Source organism: Canis aureus, chromosome 32 (genome assembly GCF_053574225.1).
Source record: "Canis aureus isolate CA01 chromosome 32, VMU_Caureus_v.1.0, whole genome shotgun sequence".
Classification (NCBI taxonomy): domain Eukaryota; kingdom Metazoa; phylum Chordata; class Mammalia; order Carnivora; family Canidae; genus Canis; species Canis aureus.
In genome coordinates this window covers 9,843,431-9,867,854 of record NC_135642.1, presented here as the reverse complement: position 1 = coordinate 9,867,854, position 24,424 = coordinate 9,843,431, and the positions used below count along the sequence as shown (strand labels likewise).

General features: G+C 37.7%; 1 protein-coding gene across 16 annotated transcripts in view; it reads left to right on the top strand.

Annotated features, from left to right (window-relative positions):
* The window catches only part of LOC144302962 (uncharacterized), a 776,799-nt gene that overhangs the window by 268,041 nt on the left and 484,334 nt on the right, over positions 1–24,424 (top strand). Inside the window, exon 1 of one of the 16 annotated variants that reach the window (XR_013369999.1) lies at positions 2,709–3,043. The exons of the other annotated variants lie outside the window; for them this stretch is intronic. The gene's annotated coding sequence lies outside the window, so the exon portion shown is untranslated. Of the gene's footprint in view, positions 1–2,708; positions 3,044–24,424 lie in introns of those variants that run through there. 16 annotated transcript variants of the gene reach the window in all.

Here is a 24,424-nt window from a genome sequence, read left to right as displayed (position 1 = left end):
GTGATAACATTTTCCACATTTAGAATTGCTTTCTGGTAACCTGGAAGGAAGAGATTTCTCTGAGAGATATAGCATATATAACCTCTCTTGACATCAAGGGCACAGAAATAGTTGCTAAAATAGATGATTGATTACCTATGCTGAGCTCAGCACTTAGATTTTCTATTAGTTTCAGAAACTTCCATTAGGTTCGTACCTGGAAAGTTTTGGCATTGGCCCTTAATATCTCTATCTACTGGGACACACTTTCATATTCCTACTTTGGGACTGGCTGCACTTAAAAAGAGCAGAGGAACTAAGTTAAGGACATCTTCCCACTAAAAATATGTTAAAATCTTAATAATAACTCTTTTGGATTTTTTGATGTTCAGGTTGCAGCTTTAGATTAGTTCTACTTTTATCTCTACTGGTTTGACCATACGTATTCTAATCCCATGCGAAAGCCAACATTTCATTCTTTTGTAATAAAATTATGGTTTACTGTATAGTGAGAACTCATCCATTATGTGAGCTGTAGATTGTGCAGACATTGGACACAAGGATGGAATGGCTCCTCTTCAGCTGTTCTTTTCTACTGTGTAATTACATAATTAGGTTGTAGACTATCCATCATACAAGTCTTTTTGTAATTCCATGGGAAAAGCTACTGAATATGGACAACAGATGATTCTTAAACCTCAATATCACAGCTGGTTTACATTTTTTACCCTAAATCCTGTAAGTGGGCAGGCCATGTTACAGAACGCTTTCATGCCAAATTTCCTTTTTAAAAATTAAAACCTCTTTGGTATTATCCAAGAGAAAGAGAGTATTAAAAAATAATTGAGTGTTTACCTGATAAGACTGTCTACATTGTTTTTCAGTGACTGTTTTCCCTTCTCTAAAAGATATTCACCATATTTAGTCCCTACTGTTGGTTTTTCATCTTCTCTCTCTCTTTTTAATCATTATGCATGTTTTCCACTTAACTCTTTTCTTTTTTGCTTTCTATTTAATACCTTCTCTATTATTGTCCAACCCATAGCCAGCCTACACTTTAAAGTCTCCTAGATTTTCCTGGACAGGATATCATCTCAAATTATCCTCTTTTTAGTGCCCAATATGCCTACCATCTACCTTGTATCATTTCACCTCTTCTCAAAAGTACAAAACAGATTTTTTTTCAGACCCAATTCAATTCAGTAACTTGTGGTAGTGATTTTTAAAAAAAACCCTACTAATTATGTTGAACAGAATGGAATTATTTTTAAATTAGCGACATTATAATATCATAAGAAATTGAGAAAACAGGGACTTATTTTGATGCAAGAGAGAATATGTATTTCCCACTATCATAAATCTGGCTGAGTTTAAAAATAGAAGGATACAGTCAGGGATGCAATTTTAGATTCATTTTTGTACATAATCCACAGTGGGGACTAAATAATGTAAATATCTTCCATAATCCACAGTGAGATTTAGGCCAAGTGGGTCTCTTTGCTGCTCATTGCCTAAGTTTTTATGGCTATAGAATGGAAATGCATAAAAAGGATAAAATACTTTTTTCATTCCATTCATTTCTATCGATATGTTGAGCATCTACTCTGGATGAGATACTCAGCCAGGTGTATTAGGATAAATATATTTGCTTATATCATGGTTCCTTTCCCTCAAGTTGTTTATATATGATTGGGCTAATAAGAAAGATGTTTATTGTGGATAAATGGAAGAGTTGACATTGGAAATGAGCCTTAATCAATGCATGTGAGTTCAAAATGCAGAGCAAGAAAAATATAGTTTGGTAGGAGAGTAACGGGACTAAAAGAACAGAGGCAAGAAACAGAAGGCAGGGGGTCCTTGTTGGGCAAAATGAGTGACAGGGAATGGGAGGCTTTTAGTTTAAGTCACAGGGATGAAAGGTACTGCATAGGGAATATAGTCCTGGGTATCGAAGTAGGGTTGTATGATGACAGATGGCAGCTACACTTGTAGTGAGCACAGCATAGTATAGAGTTGTCAGATCACTATGTTGTACACCTGAAACTAATGTAACACTGTGTGTCAACTATTTTTCAATGAAAAAAAAAAAAAACAGAAGCAAGAAAGTTCAGGGAACATTTAAAGAACAATTTGAAATCTGATAGGAGATGTGATTAGAAAAATAAAATTTGATTTTGGTTTTATTTTTATAGAAGTGCTATTTATTTTTTTCAAATTTGTTTTATTCTTCTTTAGAGTTTCTTATTCCTTGCTCTTTTAAGCTTTAAACATTCCCTAGATATCTTAAACATGGTATTTTATAATCTGTCTGATAATTACAGCATCTGTAATGTTTCTAGACTGGATTCTGCTGTCTGCTCTTTCTGCTTAGTCTCACTCAGAAAGATTTGTTATGTGGTTTTAGATTTTAAACTCTCAGCAACTAATTTCCTTGGACCTGTAACTAGGGGAGTTTTAAGGCCTGAATTGAAGTAGATTATTTAAGAATGGATTTGTCTATGCTTTTGAGAGTTGTATGGTGGCACTGCCAATATGAGTTCATGTTAAGTAAAATCTGAAGTTTTTTTTGACTACATAGGCATCAGGAATTCAGACCTATAAACCATGAGAAGAAGCTATGCACACTTCTGAAGGCCGATTTCACTCCTTCCACTTCAGCGCCAAGATCCTTAAAAACGATTTTTTTTTTTTTTTACTTTCTCCTTCTGTTTATTTCTTGTTACCCTTACACTAAGTACAGTGCCCTTTACAATTCTAAATGTATGTGGCGGTTACCCATTCTCACTTATGGGTGAGGCCTATGGTTAATTGCCTCTCAGGCATGGTGTAGCCGTTAGCAGAGGAGCTCGAGATCACTAGGGATCAATAGAAGACCCTCTGACAAATGGAGTCCTTGTAATTGCTTTCACCCGTTTTAGCTTCTGGAATATTCTTTCATGTTACGTTAGCAATTAATTTCAGCCCAAGATTATTTTTATATTTCATTTAGCATTTTAATTGTTGTAGCTGTGAAGGTCATCAGGATATTTAGTCTGCCTTACTACTGGTAACGGAAGTCATACAGGTAATTTTTAGATCAACATTAGAATTTTATTTTTTGTTTAAAAGTTTAGACAATATTTAGTAGTTAATAGAAATCTATTGATTTTGGGGGGGGGGAGGTGACATGCTTAGAACTGTTTTTAGGGGGATGAGTCTGGCAGTGTAATATCAAAGACCCAAGACAAGTTAGACCGTGTTTATGAGGTTTACAGAAAAGGTACAGAAATGTGACCCGGGAGGCTGACACATGGAATGGAAGGAAGCCTTAGATTGAAGGAATGTAGCTAAGGAGTTATCCTTTTTTTCACTGGTTAAACTGCTTGTTGGGATGTAAACTAAGAGATGTTATTGAAGACATTAACCAAAGCGGGGTCTTGGGGACCTCTGTCCATGTAAAGTCTAACTGAAATGCTAATAAGTTATCTGAATGCTGCCCTTCCTATTAAAACAAGGATATGTTTATGTGCTTAGATTTTCTTTCTTTCTTTTTATTTTATTTCAAATTCTTAGCCAAAGCTTTAATTGGAGCAGAGAGCTGTTATTTTTGTGGGGGTTTTCTTCAGGCAAATTTACCTTCGTGAAGAAAAACGTATAATAATTTCTTTTTGATTAGACTTTTTTTTTTTTTTTTTCTGAAAAAGAAAACGGCAGCCTGCTTTTATTGCTGCGCGCGTGGACGGGCCTGCGATTGCAAGGGGCGGCGACGTCACCCAGACGGGCGAGGCCAACGCGGCGCGAACCGCAACCCGAGGGCAGGAGATGCGCAGGGGCAGGACGCCCGCCTGTTCTCCCCTGATGGAGGCCGGGCTGGGGATGGCTTCCGCTATCACCTTCTCCCCAAAGGGAGGGCGGGCATCTTGCCAATGCCTAGCTGCTTCTCGGTGCGCCTTCCCCCAGCGCAGGCCCAGCCTGCTTCCCGGGACTTAACGAGGGGCCCTTCGACGACCGCTTGCTTCCCGGTCACTGCACGCACGGGGAGGAGGCCGGGGGGCTGCAGCGCACGCGGGGGGCGGGGCGGGGCCGGGGGCGGGGCCCGGGGGTGGGCGGGGCCGGGCCGGGCCGGGGCGGGGCCCGGGGAGGCCCCGCCTTGGGGGTGCGCTGGAGGTCGCGGGCGGGGGCCTTCCCCGCGGGCCGCCGCCCCCAGGGTTGACTCGCGCGGGCTCCACACCCTTCCGTTCTGCAGCGACAGTGTTTCCTGAAAAACCCGCGTTGCAGTTGGCGTGGTGGGGTCGGCCGGGTTAGAAAAGACGCGGATCATGGCCTCGGGGCCATGCCGGGCGCAGGCAGCGGCCAGGGGGCCCCAGGCGAGGCGCTGGCGTTGAGCGGGTCACCGCGTGTCCCGCCTGGTCTCCTCGGGACTCCGGCCGCGCCGCCACCACGTCTTGGCCCCTGGGGCGCCCCGGCGGCTGCTCAGGCCCCAGGCAGCGTCTGGCGGTGGCGCTGGGCTGGATGTGGCCGGATGCGCCGCGGCTGGATGCGCGTCTGAGCGAGGCAGAGGGTCGGGCGCTCGCTAAGGGGCTGTCCCGGGGCAGAAGCGCAGGCCGCCGGCGCCTCCCGGAGCCCCTGGGGCTGCTGCGGCCCGGCTCGGCCCGCGTGCGGCGCTGCGGCGGCGGGAGGGCGGGAGCAGCCGGGGCGGGCGACGCCAGCCACCTCCCCGCTGCTTGAGGAGTGGGGTTCCGCCAGCCAGCGCTCTCAGTCTAGGCTGCTTTGGGTAGGAGAGCCCTAACCCACCGTGGGTATGACAAATCCTGGGGAAATGCCATCTTGTGTTTCAAGATCTGGAGAATTCTCTTGCTTCTGCAGTGAATTCCAGGTGGAATTAGATACATTACTCTTAGCAGACTGAAGGGAGATCACAGATTCACATTTAATCTATCCTCCAAATTGTCATCTTCCTTTCATATGGCAATCTAAAACAAAACTTACTTTTTCTGAGCAACAGGAAAATGAAGGGTACAGAACCGCAAAGGAGATAGAGGTGATCAGACTATGGGAAATAATGTCTCATTGGTCAGTGTTCTTAAAAGTTACCAAGAAATTAGTTTTATGATGCCAGATTCTGATGGCTTTATGTTCGCTACAGCGAGCATGGTACTTATTTACCTGTCATTCTCCAGTGTTCAAGCTCACAATGTTGTCTTTCTGTGGGACATTCATAATTAAATTCCCCTAACAATCTTGGAGTAATGCATTGAAGATGAAAAAAACGTTAGAATTGAAAGCTTTAGAAATAGTTTTTTTATACTTCTCCTTCCACTAGGATGGACTGTGGACTTACAGAAAGAATGGTGTGGTGGCACTGTGGGGGAACCAGAAACCCAGAAATCAGTGGGCTTTGAATCCCACTCTGCTTTATTACTAAATAGGTGATCCTGGGCAAGTGACCTTCCTCTGTGAACCTCGGTTTACTTGTAAAACAGCAATAATTATGCCAGTTTCACAGAGCTGTGATGAGTTAATAATTAAGTGAAATATTTATTTAAATGCTTAGCATACTCACCAAACAGTGACTATTGTACTGTTATTTCTTTATGTCATGCAGCTTCTCTTTGAGTATCTCCCATGGTATGGAAATGATCACAATGGAGTCTGTTATATTTTTGTTTTAAATTTTCTTTGGAGTAAAAAATCTGACTCCCCAAAACCTCTACTCCATGTTCTACCCTATGAAACAGCAAAGGATTCATGTATTAATTCTTCAGGAAGACAAACCTTCAGCTATTTGAAGATAGGGGCTATAGGGAATTATTAATTGAGTTATGTCTCTGAGATGACTGAAAGTGATGAGCTTCAGAGATTAGGTGAAGGGATAATCTCTCTTCCATTATATCAGGAGGAAATAAGAGTCTAGGAAGAGGTGCAGACACATTTGCAAGTTTGCTGAAAATTTTCGGACTTCTCTTTTCTCTGTGAGGTAAAGTCATCCGCTGAGAGAGAGAGAGAGAGAGAGAGAGAGAGAGAGAACCTGTAGTGGGGTTGAACATTTTAGGAGAGTAGGAAAGTTTTGAAGCAATTCCTGTGCAGAATTATGCAGACATCTGACCAGGGATTGTTGGGCAGCATTGAGGATTCAGCTGATTTTGAAGGCCTGATGTTAATATTGTTACTGATTGCTCAGTTGTGCTTTTTTCTAACTGCGATGAGTAGCCTGGATTAAGGTCAGAGGTGATATTTGAGTTGACTCAAGTTTGAAGTTTTCCAGGCAAATGAGACAAATTATTGATTGATACGGTAGGAGATTTGATGAAGATGACAAGAAAGTACTCAAACTATTGGCCATGGGCTCTAAGTTGAAAGAGAAAGAAGTAAAACCCAAAGGTAACAGATAGTTAAGGAGAGAAGAGGAATCAAGGAGGTAGAGGCCTCTCTCAGGTTAAAGAGTCATGCATGTTCCATTTATTGAATGCATACTTTGAATTGGATTTCTATGAATTAGATCTTCTCCTTTAATGAGTAAATTTCTTTTGCACTTTTAATTTACATTGAAATCCTCTTAAAAAAAAGTAATTCCATATTACTATTTCCACAAACATTCATCAATTTAGCATTGAAGCTCTGATCTTTTCACTATCCATTTCCCTAGTTTTGTAGCAATTATGAGAACATGCTGATATTATTTGCAGCTCACACATAGGATTTGTGCTTCATAATGAGCCTGGGGATTCTGTGCACTTCACGGGTGATATCAGTACTAGAACATATTGCACAAAACTGAGGTTTGCTGTGTACTCTTGCCATAAAATTACATTCTGGTATTTTAGAAGTCTTATGCACTATAATTTTGATTGAACCTATTTCAACTTAAATTTAAGTCCATGGAGCATAAAAGAACATAAAAAGATTTAATCGCTCATTAGATTTTTTTCTCCATCTTTACTAGGAAATAAGAAAAGGTTAATTATTTTTTATAAGTAGACAGATTATATGTATTTTAGAGTAATGTGATGGTGATGAGTCAAAATATATTTTCCCTAAATTTAGTGGTAGTTCACCAACAATAATTTAGGAGTCATAAAAACACACATTATTAGGTAGGCATCAGCTACAGTTCTAAAATTATTTTATGAGAGAAGGTTGGTTGAACTGAGTCAAGAAGCATGTTTTTTTGGGGGAAAGTGATTCCTAATTTTAAATAAATTTATTTATTTATAAATAAATATTGCATGCCTCCCTTATACAGGATTAAATTCTTCTGAGTTTCTCTCCTTGGCTTATTGAAGTGTCTTCATAGACTCTTCCCTGTATATGTCTGTGCTCAAATTTCCTCTTCTTATAAGGACATCAATTATGGATTAGGGCCCACTCACATGAACTCGTTTTACCTCTTTAAAATCCTATCTCCAAATACAGTCCATTCTGAGTTATGGATGATTAGGACTTCAGCATATGAATTTGGGAGAGGTAAAATTCACAATCCATAACAGTGGCCAAAGCAGATAAAGTTCCTCTAGTGTAGGGATTGGCAACCACTTTCTGAAAGGATCAGATAGTACATATTTTAGGCTTTGAAAGTCATGTAGGATCTCTGTTGCATATTCTGAGTTTGGCTTATGGGCCTTACTTTGTCATCCCTGCTCTAAAATAACAAATAACAACTGGATATACATAATGTCGGGCTCCAATGAGTTCAGTGAACATGCATGGAGCTGGGTAGGTACACATAGAGTGTTTTTAGATATGGTGGCTGGGGAGAGGTATGACATTTAAACAGTTTTCTCCTTGAGTGAAGAATGAAGTGAGGGAATAATGATTCAGTGAGAATGGCACATGCGACATGCTGAGGTGGGAGCATACATGAGATGCTTAAGGAACAGTAAGGAGACCACTATGGCTAGAGTGCACCTGAACTGTATTCAACTGGTTAGTCTAGACACAACCAGTTATTTGCATTTAAGCAATTCCCCCAAAATAAAGGATAATTAAAGCTTGGCTACTCAGAAGAATGTAACAAATGAAAATTCAGAACTTCTTAAATCAAAATTCTTTGAGACTTCAACTTATGCAGAATTATGTAGAATATGAACCACTAGTATTAAATCTTTTTGATAATAATGTTTTACCCGAAGCCTACCCAAAGGCAATAGGGTTGTGCTAGAAGTTTCAATGGAAGTGCTAGATCAAGGAAGGCAATTCTTTCTCTTGCCAAGGGTTGGACACTCCGGAATTTGACATGTCCTGCTTGGAGAGTTCACAGTATGCCATTCTCACACTACTCTACAATTTTCCTGGGACCCTAGCTGATATTTAGTGAGTTTTTACAAAATCAAATTTCTTAAAATCAGTCATTTAAAACAAGTCTTAAAGGCTTCTAGAAACATAATTTGGGTATTGTTTCCTGAAATATCTTTTCTGTCTTTGTCTTGTCATTTCCTTCAGTGATTCTGATTACGTGAATATTAGGCTGTTCAAAGTTGCTCCATAGCTCATTGGTACTTTCTTCAGGTTTTTTGAGTTTTTTGTTTTGTTTTGTTTTGTTTTTCTCTCTCTCTCCCTCTCTCTTTTTTTTCATGGTCTCTACTTTACCTTGTCTTCAAATTCACTAATTTTTCTATTGCAGAGTTGAATCTGTTGTTAGTTTCATTTGCTGTATATGTTTTTATTTCCAGCTTTGTTGTTTTCACCTCTTGAAGTTTGGTTTTGGTCTTTTATGTGTCTGCCTTTCTGAACATATGAGATATTACAAAATACTATTTTAATGCCCTTGTCTACTAATTTTGACATCTGTCAGTTTTGAGTAGGTTTGAGTAGTTGATTATGGATTGTATTTTCTTGCTTCTTTGCATGATGGCAAATTTTGATTGATGCTAGACATTGTAAATTTTACACTGTTGGGTGTTGGACTTTTTGTATTTCTTTTTTTTTTTTAACAGATTTTATTTATTTTAGAGGAAGAGAGAATGTGAGTGGGGGGAGGGGCAGAGGGAGAAAGACAGTTTCAAGCAGACTCTGTCGAGTGTGAGCCCAATGTGGGGCTCAATCTCATGACCCTGAGCTCACTACCTCAGCCAAAATCAAGATTAACGGAGCCACCCAGGTGCCCCTAGGATATGATATTTATGTATTTCTATAAATAGTGATAAACTTTGTTATGGGATGCAGCTAAATTACTTGAAAAAAATTTTTTTTGAGGCTTGCTTTTTTTTTTTTCCTGTAAGATTTTATTTATTTATTTGAGAGCGAGAGAGAGAGAGAGAGAGAGCACACAAGCAGGGAAGGGGCAAAGGGAGAGGGAGAAACAGACTGCCTGCTGAACAGGGAGTCCAATGCAGGGCTTAATCTCAGGACCCTGAGACCATGACCTGAGCCAAAGTTAGAGACTTAACTGACTGAGCCACTCAGACACCCCACCTTTAGGTTTTTAAGACCCACCCAGAACAACCTTTATTTTAGGGCTGATTTTGTCCTACTACTGAGCTAAAAACTCTTCTGAGTACTCTCCTTGATGCCTTGTGATTTATAAGGTTTTTGCTACTCTACCTTGTTGTAAAGTATTTTTTTAAAGGTCCTTTGTGAGCTCTGGGCATTGTTCTCTCAGTTCTTTTCCCAGCCTTCTGTCGTTAGTTCCTTTACATCATGCACTGATTAGTTCCTGAGACCCTCTGAAAAGTTGCTGTGCTCTCTGTATTCATTTCTTTTCTCTGGTACTCTGCCTGTATAGTCTAGTTGCTTTGGACTCCACATGCTCCCAGCTGTCTTCTCAACTCATGGGTATTTGGTATGTAGTTTTGGATTCCCATTCACTGTATTGTGTTTGGAAATCTCATCCAAGTAATAGATTGGGGCAATCTTATTGTTCATCTCATCTGTTTGCATTCTTTTGATGTCTGACACACAATATCTGAAAACCATTGTTTTATATATTTTGTTTATTTTTTGCTGTTGTTTCAGATGGGAGGGTAAATCTAGTCCTTATTATTTTCTGTTTCTCCATTGTGTTGAGAATTTGAAGTTCTCCACTCTTACCATGAAAGTGTTTAAGGATAGATCATTGAGTTAATACAAGAAATATGGGATGTAGCTTTTAACTCCAGGGGAAAAATGCTAGAGGGAATTAAGAGAGGAGATCAGGCTTCAGCCATTCTGGAACAAATTTATGGTTGGGCTTTTGTCTCTAAGAGTATGTTTACAGACACAATAGTAGATAGGAGAAAAGATAGAATGTATTGCTCATGGCATTCTGTCCTAAAGTATAAGGGAACTTGGGACACATATCATCCTGGCACTTGGAGATTATTTCTAGTCAGATTATAAATTTTAGCAGGTCCTTTGTTAAACATGCAAATAGAAAATGAGGACCTAGTATGCAAGATTGATTTCCCCAAGTCACACCAAATATGTAGGGTAAAATATGCCCCATAAATTCTTACAAAATAACATAAGTACACAATTAGCTACACGAAGATGAATGAAGTCAGCTAGATTCACTTACTAGTCAAAAAAACTCATTCCCACATGACAGTCTTTAGCAAAACTATGTATTTCTACATGTCATGTCTTTGGGGCTGCTTACCAGTAGCTGAAACCTTAAATGCTAAATATATGAATGCCAGGGTTTTCTATTATTTTGTGCTACTCTTTCCTGAGTGTCTTAAGACATGAAGGTTGGGGAGGAAATTTAAAAAAGAAAGAATGATAACGAAAACAAACCCCCAAATTTTAAGCCAGTTTTTTAAAATTTATAGTTGGTTAGTTAATTATTATTATTATTATTATTATTATATTTTATTTAAATTCAGTTCAGTTGGTTAATTTCATATTGCTCTGGGAATGCAAATTTGCAGTTAGAACATGAGGATGACACCAAAATACCCCTGTCTTCTGAATGACAGAGCAGTGGTTGTCACTGCACTGCTTTACTATATACTGGAAAGAGTTAGCCAACCCATCATCTCTTTATATCCGCTTTAATTCTTAGATCTTAAGTGTTACTAGTCCAGGAAATAGGTGCCATAAATCATCTATAGTGGTTGGCCACCTAGTTCATTGAAATAAGCTTCTTAAAGATGGTCTTTAAAATAGTTTTAAATTGAGGGAAAGCACATGGCTGGGTGTTTCAGACCTGGGATGCTGTTCAAGGCATATGAATTGGCGTGGAAGAGAGAAATGAGAGAGTAGTTGGCTGAGAGATTTATTTAGGCTGCATGTAGGAGAAATGTGATGAAATAAATTTATGTTTTGAGGCTCTGCATAGTTTCTGGCTATTGGATTCCTACTTTCTGAAATTAGGACCATTTAGGCCTCCCTGTAAAGTTAAACTCATCTTATTCTCCAGGACCAATTTGAACAGAGCCGTATTCTCAACCATGACACATAAATACATATAGGCAATAAATATTTCTGTAAAGGCTTATTTATGGCCTACCTATGATAAAAACCATCACAAACGGTTCCTATCAGAGTTCAACTCAGGTTCTTTCAGAATAAGGCTATTCAAAATTAGACATTATTTAGAAAATCTACAACAAATTGGGGGTAATTTTGCTAATTACTTTGTTTCTAAAACTACTGTTATTGATATAACCTTTCAGCACCCCCCTTCCTTTGAGCTAATGCTTTGGAGCTTTAGTTAAAATTGAGGAAGTCCCTTTTCTTTTTGGTTTAGCATTGAATTTACACATGTATGATTCAGTTCAATAGCTATTTATTTTACAACTACTATGCTTAAGGTAGATTACACGTGCTATGGGTAGGCATAAAAAGAAATAAAACCCAGTTTCTGCCATGCAGGAAAGGTGAATTGTGAGCCAAAATACACTTGTTCAATGACAGATATGATAAGTGGGTTACTGCAGGCAGAGCCAGGTCATGATGGGATGTCAAATGAAGAGAGTATTTCTGGCAGAAGAATTATGGAAAGGAGGGGACTAGCTTTTCACCGGGACTTGGAGGATATAGTCCAGTTTTGAAAGCTGGCCCCAAAGCGTTGGGGAGAATAGATGCTGGGAACATGTTTATATAGCAGAGAATGGGATCAGGGAATTAGAAGAATACGTACAATAAATACAATATTAATTTGTACAATTCTACAAATTTCAGCTGAGTATATAGAGTGTATATAAACTCTGAAATGTGCATATTCCTTCTTATTGGTTCAGGATCTTGAAAAAGAAATTATTCACCTCCCATTCTTGATGGGGACTTAAATTTGTGCAAATGTGCTAGCTAGTGTTTTCCACTACAAGCTAACTACAGATAGCACAGTGCTAAACACATAATACATCAGTAAGCAACTATTTATTAAAGGAGCATAAAGTTCCCAAGCCTTCATGGAATGTGGGGTAAAACATGGAACACTGAGGCAAGGGTTCAGTTTACTTATGACTGGGTTTGGTTTTGTTCTAATAAATTTCTTCCTGGAGTCCTTAAGACAGAATTGTGCATTGCGTTATGCTGAGTATTTGCTTGGGACTCTGATTATATGCCTACATCAAAGGACCACGCCATAAGCTGTGTTAGCACCTCATTAACGCTCTCTACACAAGACTCTCAGATACTGAGCGTATCACATCATGTCTGTTCCCTACACTTAGGCATAACTTATACCTCATCCTGAATTAAGTAAGTCTTTGTTTTCTTTGGAATTTTATGTTTGGGAAGGAAAGGAGGAAAAGGCAGAGGCAGGATAGTAAGTGATATAAAAGGGTAATGCAATTTGTTTTGTATTTGATTATTCTGTATCTAAATGAGAACATTGTTTTTAAATGCACAGTATTGATTTATTTTAGGCATTTTTTTAAAAAAAGGGAATAAAAGATTAAATGTCTAGTCAGTTGATGACTAAATTTAAGGAATCTGCAGGTATAAGAGCAATTGTTTTTAAGACATTACCAATTCTTTTCACCTTTCCTTTCTTGGAATGCTGATTAGCCATAATGGATAAATAATGATTATGGATGGAGATTTACATAACAGATGAATCTGTTTATAAACTATGCTGAGCTTCCGACCATCCTGCCAACCTTTTTAGAAATCCATTCAAACTATTTATTGGTGTCTACAGCTCCCAAATAGCTTCTCCTAATTACAAGTATTTAAACATAAATGAAAGTGGAAGTTTAGAATTGATGCAGTGGGCTATTCTAATAAAATTTCAAATTGGCAGGAAGACCCAGCTCTACTCTCACTGCATGCTAATTTTTTTTCTATTTTATAATCAACAAAATTTGTTCATATAAATGGCAACAGATCCCAACTGGGGGTGGGCGGGTGGGTGGGGAAGGAGTGAATTATTGACCTTCCCAGATGAGATCTTTTTCAGAGGTTCTCCACTGAGATACATATGAAAATGCAAAACTGTAAATGAGATTTTCCCCTTATTGATTTGGCCATTTGGTAAAGGGGGATGGCAATAAGAGGAATGCACTGTCCCCCATGTTTTGATTTTTCTGAAGTTGCAGTAGAGAGGTTGTACATTTCATTTGAGCTGACAGGAATTTGAAATGTTATAGATAGGTTTCCTGAGCTCAACCATTATTTACTGTTTGACTGTAATGTCAGTTTTTTTCTGCTTCTTCAATATTGTTTGCACTTTACCTTTGTGAAAAGAGCCTTGATTGAGCCATGCAAGGGGAGATATTTCTATCTTTCTGCAAGATCAATGAAGATGTGTTTACAGGTCCCTGGCACAGTGTACACACCACAATAATGGATTTTAGTCTCTGTTGACTGAAAGCCCTTTTTCTTTGTTACTTGTCAATCTTGTATCTATTACTTGATTGCAACATAAAAGGCTATTTGGCCAAACACTGAAACAACAACCGTATCAGTTGAGCTCAAGTGGCTACCTGAACCAAATATATGCAGCCCTTAGCCAGCCAAGTCACAGAATGAAAGCAAGCAACATTCTATTTACTTCTTCATTTAGGAACCATTTCATGATTATACTCACCTAAATTAATTTTTTCCTCCTTTAGAGGTTTTAATTAATGTGCAGTTGTGATAGCAAAGAGTTCTGGTCTCAATTAGAAAATCCTATACATAATAATAGCTCTGTTACTATTTCTTGAGGAAAAGTTCCATATACTCATCAAGATCACTTCTTCCCGGTAATGAAGGCTGGTTTTTGAGCTTATAAAGAAAATAATGGCTCTCCCTACTCCATGCATATAAGTATGACTACTTACTAAATGATGCTGAGATTAGAGGTGAATTTTTCTGATTATTTCAGTGATGGATCCATTACATTAAATTAGGTATCTTTCTCTTAATCATTTAACCCTTCGAGCAGCTAAAGGTTTGACCCACTCCAAGTCATCTTGAAGATGGCTCAGAGCAACTCGGTAAGTACTAACTCTATGCCCTGGTCTCAGATTATAATTATTCTTAGACTAGAATAAAAGTTAAGTGGCATATATGGTGAAGATGTTTGGACATAGGGAAACTTTTTCAGGGAAATCATTTCCCCCCATCACATTTTTCCCCCAAAAAATACCTGGCACCACTCATCTAGGAAAATACAGCCAGTGAGTTTAACCAGAAATTCTTTGAGAATATATAATATTATGGCTAATTCTGTAGCCCAAGTGCTGACTATAAAAGCAATGGGAATAAATTTTACTGCTACAAGCATATATCACTCACTGTAAGAGATACTTTAAAAAGGTGTGTGTAAATTAAGTTTTAGTAAATAGAGTTGCGCTTTAAAGGAGACAGTAAGACCACCATTAAAGAGAAGTTGTATTTAATCTAGTTTTTATGATAAGAACCTCTTTTATAATACATAATACATATAGTCATGATATTATAATCTGATATCATGTAATATTATATAATACATATAGTTTTGCAAGTCTCTATTTCTCTAGAGCAGATGAAATATAATCAAATATACAAACACTCTTCCTTAAGGGATGCCTAGGTGGTTCAGTGGTTGAACATCTGCCTTCAGCTTAGGCCATGATCCTGGAGTCCCGGGATCGAGTCCCATATCGGGCTCCCCGCATGGAGCCTGCTTCTCCCTCTGCCTCTGTCTCTGCCGTTGTGTGTGTGTGTCTCCCATGAATAAATAAATAAAATCTCAAACAAACAAAACCCAAATACTCTTCCTTGAAAAAATATGTACTGATTTTTATACTTTAGAATTTTTGAGTGGGATGGTACCCTCATTTTTCGGACAAAGAAACAGACTTGGAGCAATTAAATGATATATGCAAGTACCCATAGTAAGCCAGGTTTCTAGATTCCTAGTCTCCTACTAGTCCTTTCCCTGTTGTCTGAGGAGACAGCCATGTCACCCCATTTGGGGGCCGTATTGGTTTGCTAGGGTGCTGTAGCAGAGAACTGTAAACTGGGTAAGTAGCTTAAGTAACAGAAGTGTATTGTTTCACAGTTCTGGAGGCTAGAGTTTTGAGGTCCAGGTGTCAGCAGGGTTGGTTCCTTCTGAGGGCTGTGAGGGACAATCTGCTCCATGCCTCCCTCCTCAAGCTGGCAATCTTGGTGTAGCTAAGATTCACCATGTAATCCGATAGGTGAAGTTAGGACTTCAACATATGACTTTGGAATGGGGGAATACTATTCCACTTATAAGAGGGGCTTTTCATTTCCTTTAATTCTCTAGTCTAGTAAATCTAGTACATCTCATGATTTCAGAAGCAATTGAAGGGAGAAAGAAGGAAGGCAAAATTTTACTAAACAAACAAACAAACAAAAACCCCAGTATATGACCCTGACCTTACTTCACAAATGTAAATTAACAGAATGAACAGTAATTGGATGGAGTAAACAATATTCTAATCACAACTAATTCTTATCTGTCCATTAAAATGTCTCCCTAAGATTCTATTTTGGACAATATTTTATCATCCTCACTTGAATTATTCTCCCTATTTCCTCATAATGAAACTGCAATCAGCAGTTATTAATAATAAAAGCTTTTACAGATTCAATCAAGTTCTTCCTTAGAAATTAGCAGGATTTAAGACTTAATGAAAATAATGCATATAAATCTGAAATATTCTCTGATAGCCACTTTCAGTAGATATTTATCAATTTACAACTTCTTGAAGATTCTGCTTACTGCAGTCATTCTTAGCTGTCAAGCCTCTGATTATGAAGAAGACTTGCATCTGATGTGTGCTTTCACATAGGTTCTAGCTTCTTGGGGAGAGTTTATCAATGGTGAATACTCTGGTGGACCTTCTAAATAATAATTACACCTACCATAGAACTTAACACAGGAAAGAGTAGGTCCAGACGAGAGTAGAAGAGTTGATGAGGGATGGTGAAGTTTAATAAAATGGTGCTTACTAATTTTATTTTCAACTGAAGCTTCCTAAGGGTGATGTCTTCTATTTTAGCAGACTAATAAAACAAAGAAACGTGGCTGACACACAGAAAAAATCTAACTATGATTTCAGGTTATCCATGCAAGCCTTTAAAGGCTTTTTAAAGAAAAGATTTTATTTATTTGAGAGAGAGAGAGAAAGAGAGAGAGAGAACAAGAAAGAGCACAAATGGTGGAAAGGGAGAAGCAGGCTCCTCACTGAGCAGAGAGCCCAACGCAGGGCTCAATACCAGCACCCTGGGATCATGACTCAAACAGAAGGCAGACGCCCACTGACTGAGCCACTCAGGTGCCCCCCAGAACACTTGGCTTTTTGAAAATTATGGGGACACAGATCTGCATCATTGTGAGGGAAACCACCGGATTGTTCTAGGTCATGCTTCTCAAGCTGGTATGTGCACACATATCTCCCCCCCCCACATACACACAGGTGCCCCCAAATTTTTATGAGTACTAGATGCCCCAGTAAAAAACAATGCATCTCCTTAGATTATCCATTTCACTAGACATCAGAAGTAGGCGTTCTGAAGTTTTAAACTCTTTAAAAAGTTTTATTGCATACATGCAAAAGTAGAAAATCAATGAAGAAAGCATTTATGTAATGAATGAAATGTGGTACTTCTGTAGTTTGTGGGTTTGAGGTGCTTTAATATTGTAGAATTGTCATGAACAGGATGACGCACTGGTAAAAAGAGACTATGCTGAAGTGATCAGCTTATACCATTAAGACTTGTCTGCCAAAGTAACACATGTTCTTGTAAATGCGAGTGTTAATATGGGATTTTTTTCATCAGTCTTAGAGAGATCCAAACAGTTGGATATATATTCTCCTTGATTAGTGAAAACTGAGTTAATCCCATTACAAAGCAACATTAACAACAACAACAACAACAACAACAACAACAGACTTTTGATTACATGAAACATCACTGGCTCCTGCAAACCTGTTCATATCCTTTCTGCAATTCCAATCATCAATCAATCCATCAAATTTTTATTTATAAAAATATGAGTATGAGTATTGTCTCATTTAGGTTCCTTTTAAAGCTGACGTGAAGACAAATATTTGAGTGTGAGTGGAGGTGATCTTGGAGACATTGCTGGGAAGTGGGGAAGTGAGTCAAGGAAATGAAGGGAACTAATGGAGGGAAAGAGTATTAGTGAGCCGATTATCAAATGGGGACAACTGGGACTCAATCCCAGCAGGAATTCTGGAACGCAGCATAGAACATATCTCAAAGTCAGCATGAATTGAGGGGGCAGAGAAGTAGGATATTTAACAAACTTCCACCTGTCATGTTTGACAGAGGCACTTGCAGCTCGTGCTGCTCCCTCAGTGAGTGGGCTCCTAAAGTTAGAAGGAAGAGCACCAGCTGAGAGTTGCAGGTGTTTCCAGTAAGTGGTCTTCATTGTATAGAGCTGAATGCCCAGAGGGTAGGGGAAGAAGAGAATCCACAGCATCTGCTAGAGCCACTTTCACAGTAAACAACAACAAAAACTTGCTTGCAGCCTCTTTCAAAGACAATTTCAGAATTATTACTCAAAGTGAAACACAAATAATAGAAATGTTTTGTGATACTCTATGTTGAGGATCTGGTCAAATCTGTTTTAGATCACAGAGAAATGGCCAAATTGAAAGAGTTGCCCTTATGGGGTGCTCAAATGATGCATTTTTATTGTGGTCCTAATATATTCTTGAAAAACTGTTTTAAAAACTAAGGTTAATCTAGTTCTTTAATATGCGGTATGAAAGCTTATATTAATATTCATCCTTACGCTGTATTTTATGATGATGGCATACAGGAAAGCATGCAATTGAAAAAGCATTAGAGTTACAAGGGTGAAAAGTGCTCAGGCAATAGGCATTTTCACAATCACAATGTTGACTGGAAAAAAACCTATTCAACTGAGCCAGCTGGGGCAAAATCCAAGATATGAAAAACCTGCTGCTCTCTCCCCAACAGCAGCCATGACAGTTTAATCGGAACACCAAGCCAAAGGTTGACCTTCCGATTTTCTAGGCCATTCTGTGTATAATGATACACTAAAAGGTAAGATTTGTTTAAAGCAACAGCTTGAATAACTTTCTTTTTAGAAAAATTTGTTATATCAACCCTCACAGTGGGATCCCAATGTTACTGTGGTCCAAAGAACACAGTCACAGCAAGCAATTTCTAAAGAATATTTCTTGTGTTCATTGAACAAAATGAAGGGATGTAGTATAGCATTTTTTGTTTCTTTCTCATATAATAGCCCACTCATAAACCATAGTTGCTTCTTTTTCTGGCTCCCCAAAATTTCTAAAGCTATCCTTCTAGAACTCACTCTTCCTTTTCCCTCATTCAGAAACACCTGAGAAATGGTTGGGGAAGAAGGAATCCCTTGAAGTACAGAAGAGAGTAAAAAGCTAAAGCAAACAAATAAATGTACTAACAAGCAGGGAAAGAGGAAAGGCTAGGAACGCTAATAAATTAAACATGTTCATCCCTTCAAATCTGTGATGAAAAGTGACCTTGAAAGTGTGTTCTTCTACTTAGTTGGATGCAATATAGCATCCTGGTTACAGTGTGAGCTCTGGAGAGCCTGAGTTAGAATTCTGTTTCTATATGTGATACCTTCTTTTTTTTTTCTAATGTAAAATGAAGGTAATTATAGTTCTTACCGAATGGAGCTACTTAATGTATTAAGTAAATCCACCTAAAGCAATTACACATCCCTGGTTCATAGTATATGTAACAGAAATGTTAGCTGCCATCATCATTATTATTATTACATTGACTTAGCATGGAGAAAGTGCTGGAAGAGGTAGCTTATCTTTGTGTGTGAGTGTGTGTGTGTGTGTGTGCGCTAAACTGGAGAAAACAAGACATCATAGTAAAGGGAAATATACTTTCACCTTTATGATAAAAAGTAGCTGACCACATTGACTTATTTAGCTGACTCTCTTAATCAAGATCTACGTGGTAGGACTCTAAATGATTTTATGTTACCTGACATAATTGAATAGATATTGAAATTGGAGAGTTGAATGAAGGAAGTTCATGTAGCAACTATGAGTTTTATGAAATCGAATTCACTTATATCTGATGAGACTTTCAGAATTAGCATCAGTTACAGAACATACAAGTGTTTTTCTTTATTGGAAAAAAAAAGACTTGATAAATATTTTCTTGAGATGGAAAGGAATGTGTCACAGAAATTACAGTTGCTTAGTTAGGCATACATGATCTGTTCTTGTAGTAGGACATAGATATTTGGATTTCCACAATGAGTATCAAACACGACCATTTCTTTGGCAGGATTCTGGGCATACCAATGCAGTCCTTTTCCTTGATATAGCTAAAAAGCATTATGAAAACCATTGCCATTTGTATCTAAGTATTTATGTGAGTATGGGAATCTCAAAAGAGTGTGATATGAGGTCAGAGAAGAAGCAGTGTCTAGATGCTCAACCCAATGTGAAGGATTTTAGTTGGCCTTATTCTAGTCTGGTTATCCTAAACTAATATATCCGGTACAACATCATTTTACCATTAATAAAATCAGCAAAATTTTATTGATAATTAAAAATATTATTTAACTGTTAAAAATAATACATGTATTACAGTTAGAGTGTAAATTCATATTAATTTTAGAAATGAAACACCGGCCTTCAAAGAAACTTCTAACTTTTGGTGAGTCACTTTGTTTTATACTTTTAACCCTTCCTTCTTCTACCTGAGGGTATGTATGGGGAAATTGCATTAAGTGGTATTTGAGCCTTTGGTTGGAAAATTATGTGAATATATGATTCTGGTACTCTCTGGTCAGACTTCATCTGATTGAGCATCAGGTCAACATTAAGGTCAGAGTTCTGCTTTTTCTGACAAACAAGTGTGTTCGTATCCTTTATGGAGGAGTAGAGCCTGCCTCAGGTCCCTGGATAAGTTCCTTTTATCAAAAGGAACTACAAAAGCTACAAACGTTTGTAGCTTTATCATCAGACCATGAAGGTGTAATATATGTTTCCACAAGGATCTAAATATATAAAACATACATCAATTTGGGAAAAGTAGTGTTGAAGGAAGTGTGAGATGCACGGCCAGAACTTAGAAATGCTGGGATTTATTGGAAGCAACCAGTAGGTAAAAAAGTAATAGCTGAATGAAGTGACCTCTCCTCACCTCAACATCGAGATATAGTGGGATGCCTGGGTGGCTCAGTGGTTGATGGCCTGCCTTCAGGCCAGGGTGTGATCCTGGAGTCCTGGAATCGAGTCCCACATCAGGCTCCCTGCATGGAGCCTGCTTCTCTCTCTCTCTCTTTCTCTCTCTCTCTCTCTGTGTCTCATGAATAAATAAATAAAATCTTAAAAAAAATCAAGATAAAGATTTTGCCCCAAATGGTGAAGTTCATGCATCTCAGCAACAACTTCCCTGGATGCCTCTAAAGCAGCGAATGTCTTTAATGAATAATATAAAATTTAATAAATTATAAATAAAATCAGTCATAAACTTATCAAGTATGCTACTTTAAGACTAATACAGAATTTTAGTGTTATTTGGTATTTAGGGGAATTATGGTTAAAAGTAGCAGGATTTAAATAACCTATACTTTTCATAGAAATAATCTAAGTCAAAAATATTAATAAACTAGTTGAGTAAATTTCTGGTTGATGTATCCATAATGCCTAATAAGAGAAGATTTGCATATGAGACACATTTAACCCATTTTCAGCTTTGTACTATGGAGGATTCCAGGCTTCTGCATTGCTCATGAAAGTACTGAAGAGAAAATAGATTATTATTTTGTTCCAGTGTGGAAACTTTGTGGTTTACTCTTAAACTGCTCATAACATGACCTAGTGTGTTTTTTCAGTTTGGTTGTTCTGGGTAAAAAATGGCAAATTCTGTTAAAATTAAAATTGTCATTTATCCCAGAAAATACGGTCTTTGAAATTGACGTATACCAGGCTGGAAAATCAAAGTAGATCCTTCCCAACCCCGCCAAGTATTAGAGTGATGTTAAATAAAAAATGAAAACATGATGAATCCATTATTCATTGCTAGATATATGAAGATAATACAGTGAAGTGATTGGTGTGATAATTATTGGCATATGCCATTATCATTTAATATTTTGATTTTTTGATGGAATGAAAATGTTTGCATTATAATAAAAATCAATTAAGTCTTCAACTGTTTGGCTTATTCAAAATGAAGAACTTTATATTAAAAATAGTAGGGTTTGGAGTGCTTGAGTGGCTCAGTTGGTTAAGTGCCGGACTCTTGATTTCCGCTCAGGTCATGATCTCAGGGTCTTGAAATTGAGCCCCATATGGGGCTCCATGGTCAGTGGGGTGTCTGCTTGAGATCCTCTCCCACTCCCTCCCCCTGACTTGCTTTCCCCTCACCCCTCAAAATCAATCAATCAATCAATTATTTTTTTAAAAATAGTAGGATTTACTTACTTGTTATATACTCATTGATTGACCACAGGGAGAGGGAGAAAGAAAAGAGATAATATAATGCTTAAAACGTGATTATCTCCTGTAGCTTTACTTAACTTTCTGAAATAATAACAGAACTACAAATTATCCACCCCCTTTTATCAACTGATTTTAATGTCATTGCTGATTGGCTGTTGGAGTAAACCCTGCACTCTTTTTTAACCTTTAATTCTAAAATTGATGTCAGACTTTTTATAACATTTTGAGCATTTCAAAGAGATAAAGAATCAACAGGTCACTATTTTATGATTTCTTCTTTTGGTTGGTAGTAACTGCATGACATAATTTGCAGATGCCATAAAAATCAGTAATTCCTAGTCTTCTAGGATTTTATAGCTACAAGAAACCTCAGGGAGCATCTAGTTGAGCACTTCACAAAAGTATTCAGTGGTACACTGAAGAGGAATCATATTCTCTTTCCATTTTTGATTAATTGTACATCTCTTTAGTAAACAATATGCATATAATAGCTATAGGGATCATTAGTAGATATAACAAAATAATTTTACATATTTTTATTTCTCATTACCATTTTATCTTTAATAAATAATAAATAAATAATAATAAAATGGACACCATATACCTAATTATAGGCATAGTGGGAGAGATTTTTAAAATAATTTAATAAGAGTTTTGTGAACTTATTTTTTTATGTAAAAAGTTATATACATAAACTTTTAATGGAAAAAAAACATATCTCGTGTGTTTATACCATTTGGATTGTTTCATTTATATATGTTATAGAGTCTGTCTCAAAGGATAATAATGAAGCACTGTATATATACATTTTATGCTTGTGGTTTATTCTGACGCAAATATTCATCAAGTGTCTACTGTGTGCCTGTACTGTGCTAGGTTGTGGATATAACAGTGAACAAAAAGGTAAAGTCTCTTATCCTCAAATGGCTTATCTTTTAGCATTGATGCAAGATAATAAATAGACAAATAACTAGGTAAACAAAGTGATGTCAACAAATGATATGCTATTAAAATTATAAAGTAGGGTATAAAGGTTCGTGGTCAGAGAACTCGTTATAGAATAGGATCAAGGAAGCTCATTCTGAGAAATGATATTTTCAAAATTACCTGAATGGAAAGAGAAAGTGAAATATTAATTCTGAAGAAATAGGGAAGAAGAGCAAAGCCCCAAGGAACAAGACAACCAAAGGAAAAATTGATAGGAAATTGAGATAGAGGGGATATGGTTTTTGGATTTTATTCTAGATATGACAAACCATGGAGGGTGAAATAATCTATGTATTCTTAAAAGATTACTATAGCTAGTGTGTGGAGCATAATATAGGAGAGGAAAAAAAATGATAATTCAGGAGAGAGAACACCTGCAGGAAAAAGGTCCCAGGGTAGATGAAAGGGGATGGGACCTAATACACTGTGGGTGTGTGGGTGTGATGGTGTGTGGGTGGGAGAGTTGGCATTAGATAGAACACAAAGACTGAAAACCCACTAAAACAGGAGGCTAAGTGAAGTATATAGGCAGGTTGAATTTGATGGTGGGAGCATGTGAAAATTTTCTTCTCATTCCCTGTATTTTATCAGTCAATTAAGAAACAACCTTATCACCCCAGAATGAGGAAAAGAAAAAGTGGTTTTGAAGATTTGTTTTCTTTTAAGATTTTATTTATTAATTCATGAGACACATAGAGAAGCACAGACATAGGTAGAGGCAGAAGCAGGCTCCCCACAGGGAGTCTGATGCAGACCTCGATCCCCGGGCCGGGATCACGCTCTGACCTGAAGGGAAATGCTCATCCACTGAGCCACCCATGCACCCCTGGTGTTGAAGGTTTTAAAGGAGAAAAGATAATAAATTCAGCCAAAAATTGGGAAACTGAATCACCTGGGTATACATAAACACATGTAAATTTATATGTTTTATAATTTATATATAATATATGTAAATCCAAACATAATATATATCTAAGCATATATAATCTAAGCTTATATTATGTATATATGTAAAATGCAGGTGTTAGAATAGGTAATCTCTAAGGTAAAGTCTAAATTATAATGTCTTTTTTTTAAGATTTTATTTATTTATTCATGAGAGACACAGAGAGAGAGGCAGAGTCATAGGCAGAGGGAGAAACAGGCTCCCTGTAGGGAGCCTGATGTGGGACTCAATCCAGGGACCTTGGGATCATGACCTGAGCCAAAGGCAGATGCTCAACCACTGAGCCACCCGAGTGCTCCTAAATTATAATGCCTAAGAGCCAATATTTCTTCTCGGGCCCTGATTGGCTATACTTATATGCATTTTATACCATTTCTGACATTGTTTCTGTTCAAGTCATTGAAACTGAACAAAATAAGAGTTATAGAAAGAAAAAATAATATTTCAGAAATCAAAATACTCAGAGTAGACAAAGTCTTTGATTCTAGGAGTATGCTGAGAAGTTAATTGGTGTGTTTGGCTTCACATGAAGTGCCATTTCTCACTGTTGTGAAAGAGAGTGACTGAGGTAGAGAAAAGAAAAGGATAGTAGAGACACCGAGAACATTATATCAGAATGTACTGTATTCACTCTGCTTTAAATGTCTCTATATTTTTTTCTTTATTTTTCACTGTTTAGGAAGCAATAGATCTTCAGAAGAATAGTAGTACTTGACATGTA